At 48.0% G+C, this 13,817-nt stretch overlaps 1 protein-coding gene across 1 annotated transcript in view; it reads right to left on the bottom strand.

Moving 5' to 3' along the window:
• CTSB (cathepsin B) overlaps positions 1 to 11,370 on the bottom strand; it is a 31,574-nt gene extending 20,204 nt beyond the window's left edge. The window contains exon 1 of the mRNA XM_083733857.1: positions 11,215 to 11,370. The gene's annotated coding sequence lies outside the window, so the exon portion shown is untranslated. The remainder of the gene's footprint in view (positions 1 to 11,214) is intronic.
• Between the last annotated feature and the right edge of the window lie 2,447 nt (positions 11,371 to 13,817).

The raw sequence follows: 13,817 nt of genomic DNA, 5'->3' as shown, positions 1-13,817 counted from the left end.
CATTTTGCAACTCAGAGTTCAGCTAAAGCGTCTTGGGTTTTGCATTATCTCAGAACCCAAGTCACATGCAGGAAAACAGGCCGACACTTTTTGCTGAATTGCACCGAGAGCAAGCCAGCCAGCCAGACACCAGCTTGGTTATGTTTTAAAAGTTTCAACACTAAATCGAACACGTAAAGCTCATTCCCACTGCCTCTAACTTCCCCACTGCTTTTAAGGAAGTGGGACTCGCGAGCGAAATATTAAAATTAAAAGAGGGAGGGTTCTGGGAAGTTCCGAGGGGAAGTTCCACTGCAATCCCCTAAATTGTTCTGCTTACTAATGAATTTTACAAAAACAAGAAAACAATGAAATTATCAGGAGATGAAGAAAAAAAGAAAGAAAGCTAAAAACAACTATTTCCAAAAATAAGCAAAAGCAGGAATAAACTGAAAAGCAGATTAAAACACACCAACATTATACATGTTTTAATATGTGGTTGCCTAAACAAAATATGGATCATGGCCATTGGGTCCATCACCTCTGATACGGAAGGGGGGCATGTCTTCTTCACCTTCTTCTTCGCTACAATATATCCATCTATTTCCAATTGTCAAAGTCAAAAGGGACTAAAATCTATAAAATCCATAGAAAATCAACGTACCAATTTGCTCAATTTCTCTAGGACTCCATGACATCTCCCCTGTCCTCCATAATCCCTCAAGTAAGGTGTCAAGACCCTAATCCTGTCAAATCACTCTGCCAAGCCTTTCCTCCGGGCAATGCCAGGTGGCAGACTATGCATACATGGACCATTGTCTTCCCATCACCGGCAAGAAGATCAAACCTATCCATTAGGAAATCAGCCCTGAGTGCTCACTGGAAGGACAGATCGTGAAACTGAGGCGCCAAGACTTTGGCCACCTCAGGAGAAGAGAAGACTCCCTGGAAAAGACCCTGATGTTGGGAAAGATGGAGGGCACAAGGAGAAGGGGACGACGGAGGATGAGATGGTGGGTGGGACAGTGTTCTCGAGGCTACCAGCATGAGTTTGACCCAACTGTGGGAGGCAGTGAAAGACAGGAGTGCCTGGCGTGCTCTGGTCCATGGGGTCACGAAGAGTCGGACACGACTAAACAACAATAAAATATGTTTTTGTCAACAGGCAGAGAGTTCCAAAGTGTTACAGATGTTGCCACACTAAGATTTGTGGGGTGGGACCCAAGTGTCTTGCTAGCTCCCTGGCCCTACCAAGGAAAACCCAAATTATGCACACGTTCAGTCTGTATAGTTTACAGACCAAAGTCAACTTTCCTTGCCACTCGGTTTGTACTATAGCTCAGTTGGTTAGAGCGTGGTGCCGATAATGCCAAGGTTGCAGGTTCAATCACCGTATGGGTCATATTCCTGCAGTTGACTCTCCTCCTTTTTAAGCTCCTGTCTGCTCCCAATGAGATCCTCAAGTGTTCTGCCAAACTCAGAAACTTGACACAGGACAGTTTTAAAGACAGTTACTCTGTGGGGAGACTGGGAGATTTATCATAGTACCAGCTGCTTCACTCAAAAGATGCTTCAATAGTTAGGTTGTGCCCTTGTCAATTTCCCCATTTCACATGCACACATGTTGATGAGCTGCAGTACAGAAGCGTCTTTAAAAACAGCTCCATGAACAGATGAGCAAGGAGAAACTCTCTGGTTACAAGGCTGAGAATACCCAGGCTGTACAACCTGCAACTTTCATTTCTTCCTTGCAGAGGAGAGTTCTTCCTCTTCCGTCAGCCGATGACTCACTCGACTTCGCTATCACGCTCAAACACACAGCAGCCAAGAGCCCATAAACACTCTCAGGCAGAAATATTCACTGCTTGAAATATGGCGTCCCTCAGACCTGTAAAGCTCTCTAGATGTTGTCTGACTCCAAAATTCGTCAGATGATGACCTGTGCCACAAACTAGATTTAATGAACACTCATATCAGTGTTTTGTAAACTGATAGCCATAGCCGTTTATATACTAACCTCTTATAAGCTCTTCCTTATCTGTTTAACGCTCCTAACCCTTCTTTTAGATTCTTATGCAGCGGTACCTTGAGTTAAGAACTTAATTCGTTCTGGAGTTCCGTTCTTAACCTAAACTGTTCTTAACTTGAGGTACCATTTTAGCTAATGGGGCCTCCCACTGCCGCCACCGCACGATTTCCGTTCTCATCCTGAAGCAAAGTTCTCAACCCGAGGTACTATTTCTGGGTTAGCCGAGTATGTAACCTGAAGCGTCTGTAACCTGAGGTACCACTGTAGTCTTTTATATATACCTTCTGTTTTAATCATTTTAGCTTTCCAAAACGTTTTACACATTTTAAATGAATGTACCCCACCCTACTTATGCTGGTGTATGACCGTAATAAATATTTGATTGATTAACTGGGTTGGGCTTGCTCCCCTGCATGAAATCCTCAAGAGCTGCTTGCTTGAGAGACCCCTGAGAAATGACACCAAGACAGAAAGCACCATCTGCCAGTGCCAATTTATTTTTTAAAAATGCAATCGGCGATGAATGTCCATTTTAAAAAGTTGCACGTAGGAGATAGTTGAAAGGGGGAACCAGAGGAGTTAACAAAACCCTCAAGATGAGGTGTGCAAGCCTCGAGCAAAGGATCCAAGAATTAAGAAGATGAGTGAAGGACTGCTTCTTCCAACCTCCTCCCAGGTTAAAACAAGTCACAACCAACTCGTGACTTCGCCAGAGACAATAAGAACAAGCAGACTTTGGACTGTATTTACGATCGGAGTTGATCTTGAACCAGTTTACGCAGGCCTCTTCTCTTCCCTCCCTGCCCCAGTAAAAACGAACGTAAATCCTTCTAAACACACAACAAACACACACACACACACACACACACATACACGGCCCAGCTCTTTGAAAAGCAAGCAGAGCTGGAAAGTGTGATAGGAATTTTATGGTTTTAGATATATGGCAACGCTCATAACCACATGTACATAGATCAGCACAGGAAAGCCAACCTGGAACCATTTTGATTCCTAAACTGAGCAAATGTTTCTCTGCATGGTCAAAATGGAAAAGTCTCCCCATTGTCTCTTTCCTCACAAATCCTGTCTTAAGGACACAGTTAAGATACAAGGTGTGGGCCTGTGACCTGGCCCAGGAAATAAGTATTTTACCACTACAAAAGAATGGCCAGGCTCCCCAGGAAATCCAATCAAGTAACCTGCCAGACAGGAAATAAACAAGGACAAGAGAAAAACAACATTTTAATTTCTGTGATGTAGGTGGTATCTGAGGGGTGGTCTTAGGTTACACCCCTTCTGTGATGTATGCATAATGTTTCTGGGGGTGGTCTGGATCTAGAGGATGGGAATTTCAAAGTCTTTATAAGCCCTTGCACAGCAATTTTGGGGGTCCTCTTCCTCTCCTGCGTGTGAGGGGAGCACCCTGTTGCAACAGATCAATAAAGATCAAGCTTACTAGCTGCTTTGCTTCTCAATATTCTCTGGTTGGCCTCTGTTATTTTCTCCTACCAATAGGGAACCTATGTAAGGACTCTATATGGACTCTTGGATACCCCATAAGGGAAAGGGGGCATATTTTTATTTACAACAAAAGACAGCCGGAAATCTGGGTCACACAGCCCAGATTTGTGGTTCTGAAGAGATTTTTCACGGTGAGTGTCTTCCTCCCCTCTCCCAGATACATGCAAGAAGAGCTTGTTTCTGTTGTCCTTAAGACAGGCGTGTTTTCAAGCTTTCCACATCACAGAAAGGGGTTTTTAAGCTGTGATTCCTGCACTGATGGTGCTTCGAACTCTACAAATCTGCTGGGAAGCCTCTGCTTCATCCGACATGACCCCACAAGGATTCAGGGCCAGGTTTTGTGTTCCTCAGCCTTCTTCAACCTGGTGATTAGTACTCTGGTTCCCATCACCCTGACCACTCTGCATGCTGGCCAGGCCGGCTGATGAAAGTGGGGGAGCCCAGTGAAAAAAATAAATTAAGGTCTTATATATATAATAAACATTCATGGACTTGCCAGGCAAACAAATACATAAATGTATGGGTCACATGTCTGAGGCAGCACAGGAGGGCAGCCCTGGAGCCATTTTGGCTCCCAAACTGGCCAAATGTTTTCTCTGCAAGGTCAAAGGAAAATGGAAAACCTCCCCATTGTGTTTTCATTCACAAAACCTGCCTTAAGGGTATATCTGTGTATGAATAGGGTGAGCCTGTGACCTGGCTCAGGAACTAAGTAGTTGTCACTACAAAATACTGGCCAGGCTCCCTAGGGTATCCAATCAAGTAAGCATTAACAGGTAACCTGCCAGACAGGAGGTAAACAACGCACTCAGTTTTCTGTTGTAGACCACCTCTTCTGTGATATAGGTATGATGCATCTGGGGGGTGGTGGTCTTGAGCTACACGCCTTCTGTAATGTATGTATGATGTTTTTAGGGGTGGTCTTGGACTCCAGGGCGGGCAATTTAAAATGTCTATATAAGGGCAGGCACACCTTTGTTTGGAGTCCTCCTCCTTTCCTGCATGTGAGGGGAGCACCCTGTTGCAACAGTTCAATAAAGAAAAGATCAGGCTTACTAACTCCTTTGCTTCTCAATATTCTTTGGTTGGCCTTCTTTTCTCCGACCGATGGAGAACCTACAAAGGACTTTATAAGGGCTCTTGTGTCCCCCATAAGGAAATAAGGGCAGATTTTCGTTTATTACACACCAGCAATACCTGGAGGCAGCACCAGGGTGTTCTGTAAGAATCGCAGAGTTGCAAGTTACCCCCAGGGGTCATCTAGTCCAACCCCCTGCAATCTCACAGCCCAATGTCTAGGCAACCTAAGGCCCGGCGGCCGGATGCGGCCCAATTGCCTTCTAAATCTGGTCTGTGGATGGTCTGGGAATCCACGTGTTTTTACATGAGCAGAATGTGTGCTTTTATTTAAAATGCATCTCTGGGTTATTTGTGGGGCATAGGAATTCATTCATTTCCCCCCAAAAAATATAGTCCGGCACACCACATGGTCTGAGGGACGGTGGACCGGCCCACGGATGAAAAAGGTTGCTGATCCCTGGTTTACACATTTGAAGATGGCTGTCATATCTCCTCTCAGTCTCCTCTTTTCCAGGCTAAACATACCCAGTCTTGGCTTCTAGAACCTTTGATCATCCTAGCTGCCCTCCTCCTGCACACATTCTCGCTTGTCAACACCCTTCTTAAATTTCCCCCCAAATTATAGTCCAGCCCACCACATGGTCTGAAAGACGGTGGACCAGCCCACGGCTGAAAAAGGTTGCTGACCCCTGGTCTAGGCCTACAGAGCATGGGTGGAGAAACACAGGTCCGGGGGCCACATGCAACACACCAGGTCCCTCTTTTTGGCCCTCAAAACCCTCCCCAGGCCATGCCTGTTTTCTAGCCTCCTTGAGTGAGGCTGCCTAACTGGGAAGAGTCACTAAGTCCGAAACAGCCTTTGCTTGCCGAGATGGAGCCGAAACGTAGTGGAAAAGCCACTTCTGCCCTGCAGAGGTGGTCGGATTGCGTCACAGCCCAGCTCCCGCGCGATTGGGGGAATCCCCGATTGCATCACCACCACCACCCCGGCCAGCCAATTGGCTGGCTTTGGGGGCGTGGCCTGCCCGATTTAAACGCAAGCACGGCTGGGGATCTCCCTCTTTTCCCGCATACCAGCTGGTACTGTTTTCGTTCCTTGACCTTACTATGGACCACGGTTGGTCGCCATTGAGGGGCCTGGTAGGAATGTTTCCACTTGGCAAATTGGGACCAGCCACTTGGTTTTTGCCTATGTAGTATAGTAGCAAATCATCACAACTTTATTGGTATTGTTTTGTAAATGGAAGAGGGAAGTGCCATCACCTGCATATTGAAGGGTAGTCCGACAAAGGATTCTGGGGGGCGTGGCCCTGTCCAAAGCCTAGGAAAGTTAGGGCCTAAGGCACGCCCCCTATCGGTGACCCCAGGGGAGTTCCTTGATGTGCATCAGCAGTACTCCCCTACTTGTGGTTAACCCTTCCTGGACGGGCAGAAGCCGGATATAGTCGGTTAGGCCCAACGCCTAAGCCAATACTGCTCATCACCTGTAACCAATAAAGTTGTGGCCTTATTTAGCCCATTAACCTTAATAATTGTGTCATTATTTCCACGGGGGGGGGGGGGGCGGTAACTCGGCATGCAATTAGCCCAACTGCAAATCCCATTTGCTGCTCAGCCAACTGACGACAGCTCTGCCCCTTCCCCACCAAGAAATGTCACGGGTGCTCCAGGAAACCAAAATGTCAGCTCAAACCACAGGAGCCAGCCAAAAAAAAGATCTCGTCCGATGTCTGAGCTGGTGAAGCTGTGGAGAGTGGAACAGAGATGTGAGGGTTGAGTGGGTGGAAACCTCTGGGCCTCAGGCTAGGAGAACTTCCACAGATCAGCAAAGGTTCCCCCCCCCCACAGGCCCTAGGCTGCCTTTCATGCCATTTCTCCTTTCTCCCGCTAAAGGAGTTGTCAGGCCTTCAGTGGAACTCCATAGATGCTCAGCCAGTAGAGCCTGGTACTCTTATTATCAGGGTTGCGGATTCGAGTCCTACGTTGGGCAAAAGATTCCAGTATTGCAAGGGGTTGAACTAGATGACCGCCGTGGCCCCTTCCCACTCTAAAATTCTATGACCTGAAACTAACCTGCCAAAGGGCTCCAATTTAAAGGAGACGCATCCATGTAGGAGCATAGGAAGATGCCATCTTCCATGTCAGACACCATTGGCCCATATACCTTAGTACTGCCTTCACTGACTGGCAACAGCTCTCTAGGGATTGAACCCAAGACCTTCTGCATGCAAGTGTTCTGCCACTGAGCCCTTCCCAGTGTCTCCCTATCACTGGGTAAAGTTTCTGTTTAATAATAATTTATTTACACCCTGCCCATCTGGCTGGGTTTCCCAGCCACTCTGGGCCGCTCCCAATAGAATATAAAAAATGTGATAAAACATTATAAACTTCCTGAAACAGGGCTGCCTTCAGATGTCTTCTAAAAGTCAGATACTGTGGTACCTCGGGTTACATACGCTTCAGGTTACAGACTCCGCTAACCCAGAAATAGTGCTTCAGGTTAAGAACTTTGCTTTAGGATGAGAACAGAAACAGGTTCAGAACAGTTTCAGGTTAAGTACAGACCTCCGGAACAAATTAAGTACTTAACCTGAGGTACCACTGTAGTTGTTTATTTCCTTGACATCTGATGGGAGGGCGTTCCACAGGGCTGAAGCCACCACCGAGAAGGCCCTCTGCCTGGTTCCCTGTAACTTCACTTCTTGCCAGAAGGCCCTCGGCGCTGGACCTCAGTGTCTGGGCTGAGTGATGGGGGTGGAGACGCTCCTTCAGGTATACTGGGCTGTTTAGGACTTTAAAGGTCAGCACCAACACTTTGAATTGTGCTCGGAAACGTACTGGGAGCCAATGTAGGTATTTCAGGACCGGTGTTATATGGTCTCGGCGGCCGCTCCCAGTCACCAGTCTAGCTGCTGCATTTTGAATTAGTTGTAGTTTCCAGGTCACCTTCAAAGGTAGCCCCACATAGAGCACATTGCAGTAGTCCAAGTGAGATAACTAGAGCATGCACCACTCTGGTGAGACAGTCCGCGGGCAGGTAGGATCTCAGCCTGCGTACCAGATGGAGCTGGTAGACAGCTGCCCTGGACACAGAATTGACCTATGCCTCCATGGACAGCTGTTCAGGGGTGGCATGCAAAACTCTTGAGATTTATACCTACAGACACTAGTTAAATACAGATCAGGTGGGCCCTTTTGTTTTTCTTCCATCATGGACACCTCCCACCAGACTCCTCCCATTTTTTTATTTATTTTTTGCAAATAACAGAGCACCCCCCACCAATACGCTAGCTAGACACAAGCTCACAGTTCCTGGAAATTACATCAGTTTGTTTGCTTGGCTTGGGACCAGATGGGTTGCCTTTTCAAATCTTTTTGCCGCTAAGGAAAGCCAGACCACACAAACCTCTACATAGGAAGAGAAGAAGCTTCCTGATATAACGTCAGGCTACTAAGTCCACTGAGCTCAGAATTAGTCACACCTGTGGTTCCCAAACATTTTCAGGAGATTGCCATCTTGGTTCCACAAACTCATTTCCAGAGCCCTCTCCTTACCCTAGAAACCGAATAGCGGTTTGCACAACTCGCTAAGGAAGAAAAGACACAATAAAATTGAAAGCAGCAGCAATTAACTGCACACTTCCTCAAAATCCACTTAGAACTATTAATTAATTAGAGTTGGAACCACTGATGTAGGGGTTATCCAGCCCAACCCCCTTCCGACGCCACAATTCTATGATTCTATTACTAACCTTGAGAAGGACACTGTACTTCTATTGCTGCAGCCTAGAACTGCATAACTTTTTTTGCTGCTGCTTCACGTGAAGCTTGCTGTCTACTAAGACACCTAGATCAGTGGTTCCCAACCTTTTTTGGGCCATGCCCCACTTAACATCTCTAAAATGCTGATTCCTCCCCCAGTGACATATACCATATTTTTCGCTCTATAAGACGCACCAGTCCATAAGATGCACCTAGTTTTTGGAGGAGGAAAACAAGAAAAAAATATATTCTGAACCTCAGAAACCAGAACAGCAAGAGGGATATCTGCACAGCGAAAGCAGCAATCCCTCTTGCTGTTCTGGCTTCTGGGATAGCTGCGCAGCCTGCACTCGCTCCATAAGATGCACACACATTTCCCCTTACTTTTTAGGAGGGAAAAAGTGAATTTTATAGAGCAAAAAATACAGTCATTCTTATTACAGTGGTTACCTCTGGTTGCGGACACGACCTGTTCCGGGGTGTCATTCGCACCCCAATAAGTCCATAACCAGAGTGGCGCTTCTGCGCATGTGCGAAGCGCAATAGAGTGCTCCTGCGCATGTGTGAACCGTGCAAAACGCTTCTGTGCATGCAGCAAAACCCAGAAGTAAACACTTCCAGGTTTGCCACGTTCTTAACCCCCCCCAAAAAAATGCAACATGAAGCGTTCGCAGGAAGAGGTATGACTGTATTCAAAGTCTAAAAGGCTTGGTCCAAACAAGCTTTCAAATTGCCCCCCTTAAAAATCAAATTGTCTCCCTAGATCCTTTTCATGCTACTTAAAAAGCTTAAAAATAAAACCAGAACTGCCCTGGATAAAGGGCAATTGGATCATCTGACTAAAGCTGCAAGCTTAAATAAGCTTATCAACACTCAAATGCTACTGAGGCTTCCTTAGAAACCTTTTTTTTTTGGAGCAGGCCTTGAGTTTCAAAATCAGATATATAAGAAGCCCCACTCTTGGAGAAGATCTCCCTCCTCCTGCTTGGCATCTCTCCTCTCTCGCACACAAAAAACAGAGCCGTCCAGGACAACACCAACGGTTCAATTCCAGTCTTCCCTCCAGCCCAAACATGCATTATGAGACTAGATTAGCAATTTTTTTTCAGCCATCGGTATGTGTGTGTGTGTGTGTGTGTGTGTGTGTGTGTACACGTATGAGTATGTGTGTGTATGTGTGTGTGTGTATATATATATATATATATATATATATATATCCAGGCAGTGCCACTGGTCAACTCCCCTAAGGTCAGGCCACAAAACCTGTTATGGGTCCCAGAATGTGCAATATGTTCAGAGTAATGGGAACTGGGGTTAAGCAGGCGGAGAGGAGTTATTGGATTTTAAACTTCCTTCAGCCAGCATGCTCAATGGTCAGGGATGGTGGCAGCTTTAGTTCAGCAAAATCTGGCAGGCCACAGTTTGTCCCAATTCTGGCTTAGAGAAGGAGGATGACATTATTACCAGCTTCAGTATTATGAACATACCTTTAGCAAAACAATTATTGAGAGGCAAAGGGTTGGTGTGGCCGCACTTTTCAAGACAGCCCCCCCCCCCAATATATTTATACCCCACCTACTCTCCAAGGATTTCCAGGTGGGTTATATAGCTCTCCCCCTACCCATTTTATACTTACAACAGCCTTGTGAAGTCTTACTTTTTAAAATTATTAATTAAATTTGCATACTGCCCTATACCCACAGGTCTCAAGAAAATAAAGTAGGTTAGATTGGCTAACCCAAAGCCACACCCAGTAGTCTTCATGGCTGAACAGGCGATTTGAACTCTGCTCTTGAGGGTCCTAGACAGACACTCTAACCCAGGGGTCCGCACGGTTTACCTCACCTGGGCCAGTTCACTCCAGCAAAGATCCCTCCATGGGCCAGATCATGCGCGCATGTGAGCACGCACAGCTGCGATTTCTGGCGTCTGTCTGTGCAGACACGATTTTCGATGTCTGCATCTGCACAGAAGTGATTTTTGGCATCTGAGCATGTGCAGACACGATTTCCGGCATCACGAAAGTGGTCCCCTGCACCAGTTTAGTGCACTGTGTGGGGACTCACAGAGCGGGCGGCTCGGTTCGGGGGCCGGTTAAACGACCCCCATGGGCTGCTTATGGCCCATGGATCTTAGGTTACCTACCCCTGCTCTAACCACTACACCCTACTGCCTTTGCAATATATTTGCACATATATGCGGAAAACCTGCTGGAACATAGCAACTGGAGGTGGGAGGAAAACAAAACCTGTTTGTATAACAGAGGGAAGCGTTTGCATGAGTGAGCCCGGGACACGAGAGCTTGTACAGAGGGCCCTCCAGAAAGAGACACCCAGCCACTTTCCACCCCCAGATACCTTGAAGTCTACTTCTCCTCCCACCCCACCCCACCCCCACCAAAAAAAACCCCAACCGCTTCATCGGTTTCCTTTAGGGAAGGAAGGAAGCAAATCAGATTCGCCAAGCTCTTTTGCAAACCTGCTGTAACTGTTGCAAAACAAAACAAGAGGCCGGATTTACAGAGTCTGAAGGTTAGCTTTGGTTACTCTTAAAAGACAACAAACCAACAAAGCGGGTTTTTTGGTCTTGGACGCGCACACTCTTTACCGGCGAGTAAGCGGGGAACATGGGGCCGACCCCTGCGGCACTTGCTGAAAATTTGGGAAAGGATTTTTTTGGCAAAAGGCGAGGGAAGGGTCCCAAGCCTTGCGCAATATTGCAAACCTCTCCACCCTGGCCACATCCTCCTCCTCCTTCCCACACCCTAATAGACACCCTCAGCAGCCAGGTCGGCCAGGATCAGGGTCACGCCCTGCCCTAAGGAAGGAGTAATGTGTTGTTCTTACCTGAGATGGAAGTGGATCTGAGCCAAGCTGAGAAAGCCGGAGAGTTCAGGTCCCCCCCTATATAAGCGCAGCTGCCGGTTGGGTCGTCTCGGTTGCGCAGCTGAGGCTCCTCCTGCTGACTCAGCCCACGTGGGCGCTGCGCCTCTCCGGCAGCTGACCCGGCAGCACGTGATTCCCCACCCCTCCCTCCTACCTCCCCCACCCACCCACCCCATAGATAAATCATGTGATCGTTGCTTGGCTTGCAAAGATGGGTGGCGCGCCCATCTCTCCAAAGCGCAAAGGGGCGCTTTCGAATTCGACCGTTTGTTTTACTCTCAAGTAAACGCTGCGGGTGTCGGTGGGGCATGATTGGGGAGGAGGGGAGGTTGACCAAGGATTGCGCGCACAGAGGCACCCCGCCAGGCCCGATCCTGCACACCCCTCTTTCCCCCACCCTTACTTTCCATGATTATAAAAATAATGCTATGGTATGGAGATAAGGGGACGAGGAAGATTTTTCTCCCTGTCTCGGAGCAGTCGGCGCCCCAATGAAGTTAAATGGTGGGAGATTCGTGATAGATTAAAAATAGGCGGGGTAGTTCAAGTCCCTAGAGCATGAGACTCAGTCTTAAGCTAAGGTTGTGGGTTCGAATGCCGCACAGGGAAAAAAAAATCCTGCATTGCAGGGAGTTGTTCTAGATAACCCTCATAAAAAGGTAAAGGTAAAGGTACCCCTGCCCGTACGGGCCAGTCTTGCCAGACTCTGGGGTTGTGCGCCCATCTCACTTAAGAGGCCAGGGGCCAGCGCTGTCCGGAGACACTTCCGGGTCACGTGGCCAGCGTGACATCGCTGCTCTGGCGAGCCAGAGCCGCACACGGAAACGCCGTTTACCTTCCCGCTGGTAAGCGGTCCCTATTTATCTACTTGCACCCGGAGGTGCTTTCGAACTGCTAGGTTGGCAGGCGCTGGGACCGAGCAGCGGGAGCGCACCCCGCCGCAGGGATTCGAACCGCCGACCTTTCGATCGGCAAGTCCTAGGCGCTGAGGCTTTAACCCACAGCGCCACCTGCGTCCCCAGATAACCCTCATAGTCCCTTCCAATTCCACAGTTCCATGATTCTGTGAAAGGGCTTCTTCCCGCAGGGTGTTAGTTAACCTGTGGAACTCTCTCCCACAGGAAACAGTGATGGCCACCAATTTGGATGGCTTTTAAAGACCATTAGACAAATCCATGGAGGAGAGGACTTATGATGTCTACTAGCAGCCATGCTTCTGACATACCAGTTGCTGGAAACCAAAGGAGGGGAGGGGGGCTCTTTCAGCCGGATCCTGTTTGTGAGTTTTCCACAGGCAGGGAATTCACAGGGGAGTCTGGGCAGGTGCTTGGCCTAATCCAGGAGGCTCATAGAAGCCCAAAATCAGAACCTGAGGAGAACAACCACTCGCTTGTGATTACCAGGAAGGGCATCTCTGGGTTATTTGTGGAGCAAAGGAATTCGTTCATTTCTCCCCTCCCCCACCCCCCAAAAAATATAGTCCGGCCCACCACATGGTCTGAGGGACAGTGGACCGGCCCCCTGCTGAAAAAGTTTGCTTACCCTTGCCCTAACCTACCTCACAGGGCTATTGTGGGGATTAAATTAAGACAAGATGGTTGGATAGTGTTCTCGAAGCTGCCAGCATGAGTTTGACTAAACTGCGGGAGGCAGTGGAAGACAGAAGTGCCTGGCGTGCTCTGGTCTATGGGGTCACGAAGAGTGGGACACGACTAAACAACAACAAATTGGGGGGGGGAGAGAGATCTGTGTGGATATGAATGCAGTAAAGAATAGAAGAGAAATTTTACTTTCTTGGGCTCCATGATCACTGCAGATGGTGACAGCAGTCACAAAATTAAAAGACGCCTGCTTCCTGGGAGAAAAGCAATGACAAACCTAGACAGCATCTTAAAAAGCAGAGACATCACCTTGCCAACAAAGGTCCATATAGTTAAAGGTATGGTTTTCCCAGTAGTGATGTATGGAAGTGAGAGCTGGACCATCAAGAAGGCTGATCGCTGAAGAATAGATGTTTTTGAATTGTGGTGCTGGAGGAGACTCTTGAGAGTCCCACGGACTGCAAGAAGATCAAACCTATCCATTCTGAAGGAAATCAGCCCTGAGTGCTCACTGGAAGGACAGATCCTGAAGCTGAGGCTCCAATACTTTGGCCACCTCATGAGAAGAGAAGACTCCTTGGAAAAGACCCTGATGTTGGGAAAGATGGAGGGCACAAGGAGAAGGGGACGACAGAGGACGAGATGGTTGGACAGTGTTCTCGAAGCTACCAGCATGAGCTTGACCAAACTGCGGGAGGCAGTGGAAGACAGGAGTGCCTGGTGTGCTCTGGTTCATGGGGTCACGAAGAATCGGACACAACTAAACAACAACAACAAAAAAGAGTAGCCATGGATTGTCTTAACCACCCTGAATTTGACTAGCCCTGTCTCCTGTTCTTACAGTGGCCATAAACCCCTCTTGGGCTGCAAGACAGTGGCTGGTGAAACGTCACCCTGCGAGCTTTGGGACTGAGTGGAGATCAAGCCTCCCCGGTCCTATCTGCTACACCCCTGGTCTTCAGC

The sequence above is a fragment of the Podarcis gaigeae genome, assembly GCF_964106915.1.
Source record: "Podarcis gaigeae genome assembly, chromosome: 3".
Lineage (NCBI taxonomy): Eukaryota > Metazoa > Chordata > Lepidosauria > Squamata > Lacertidae > Podarcis > Podarcis gaigeae.
The sequence above is the reverse complement of the archived record's forward strand: the minus strand, read 5'-3'. Positions and strand labels throughout refer to the sequence as shown.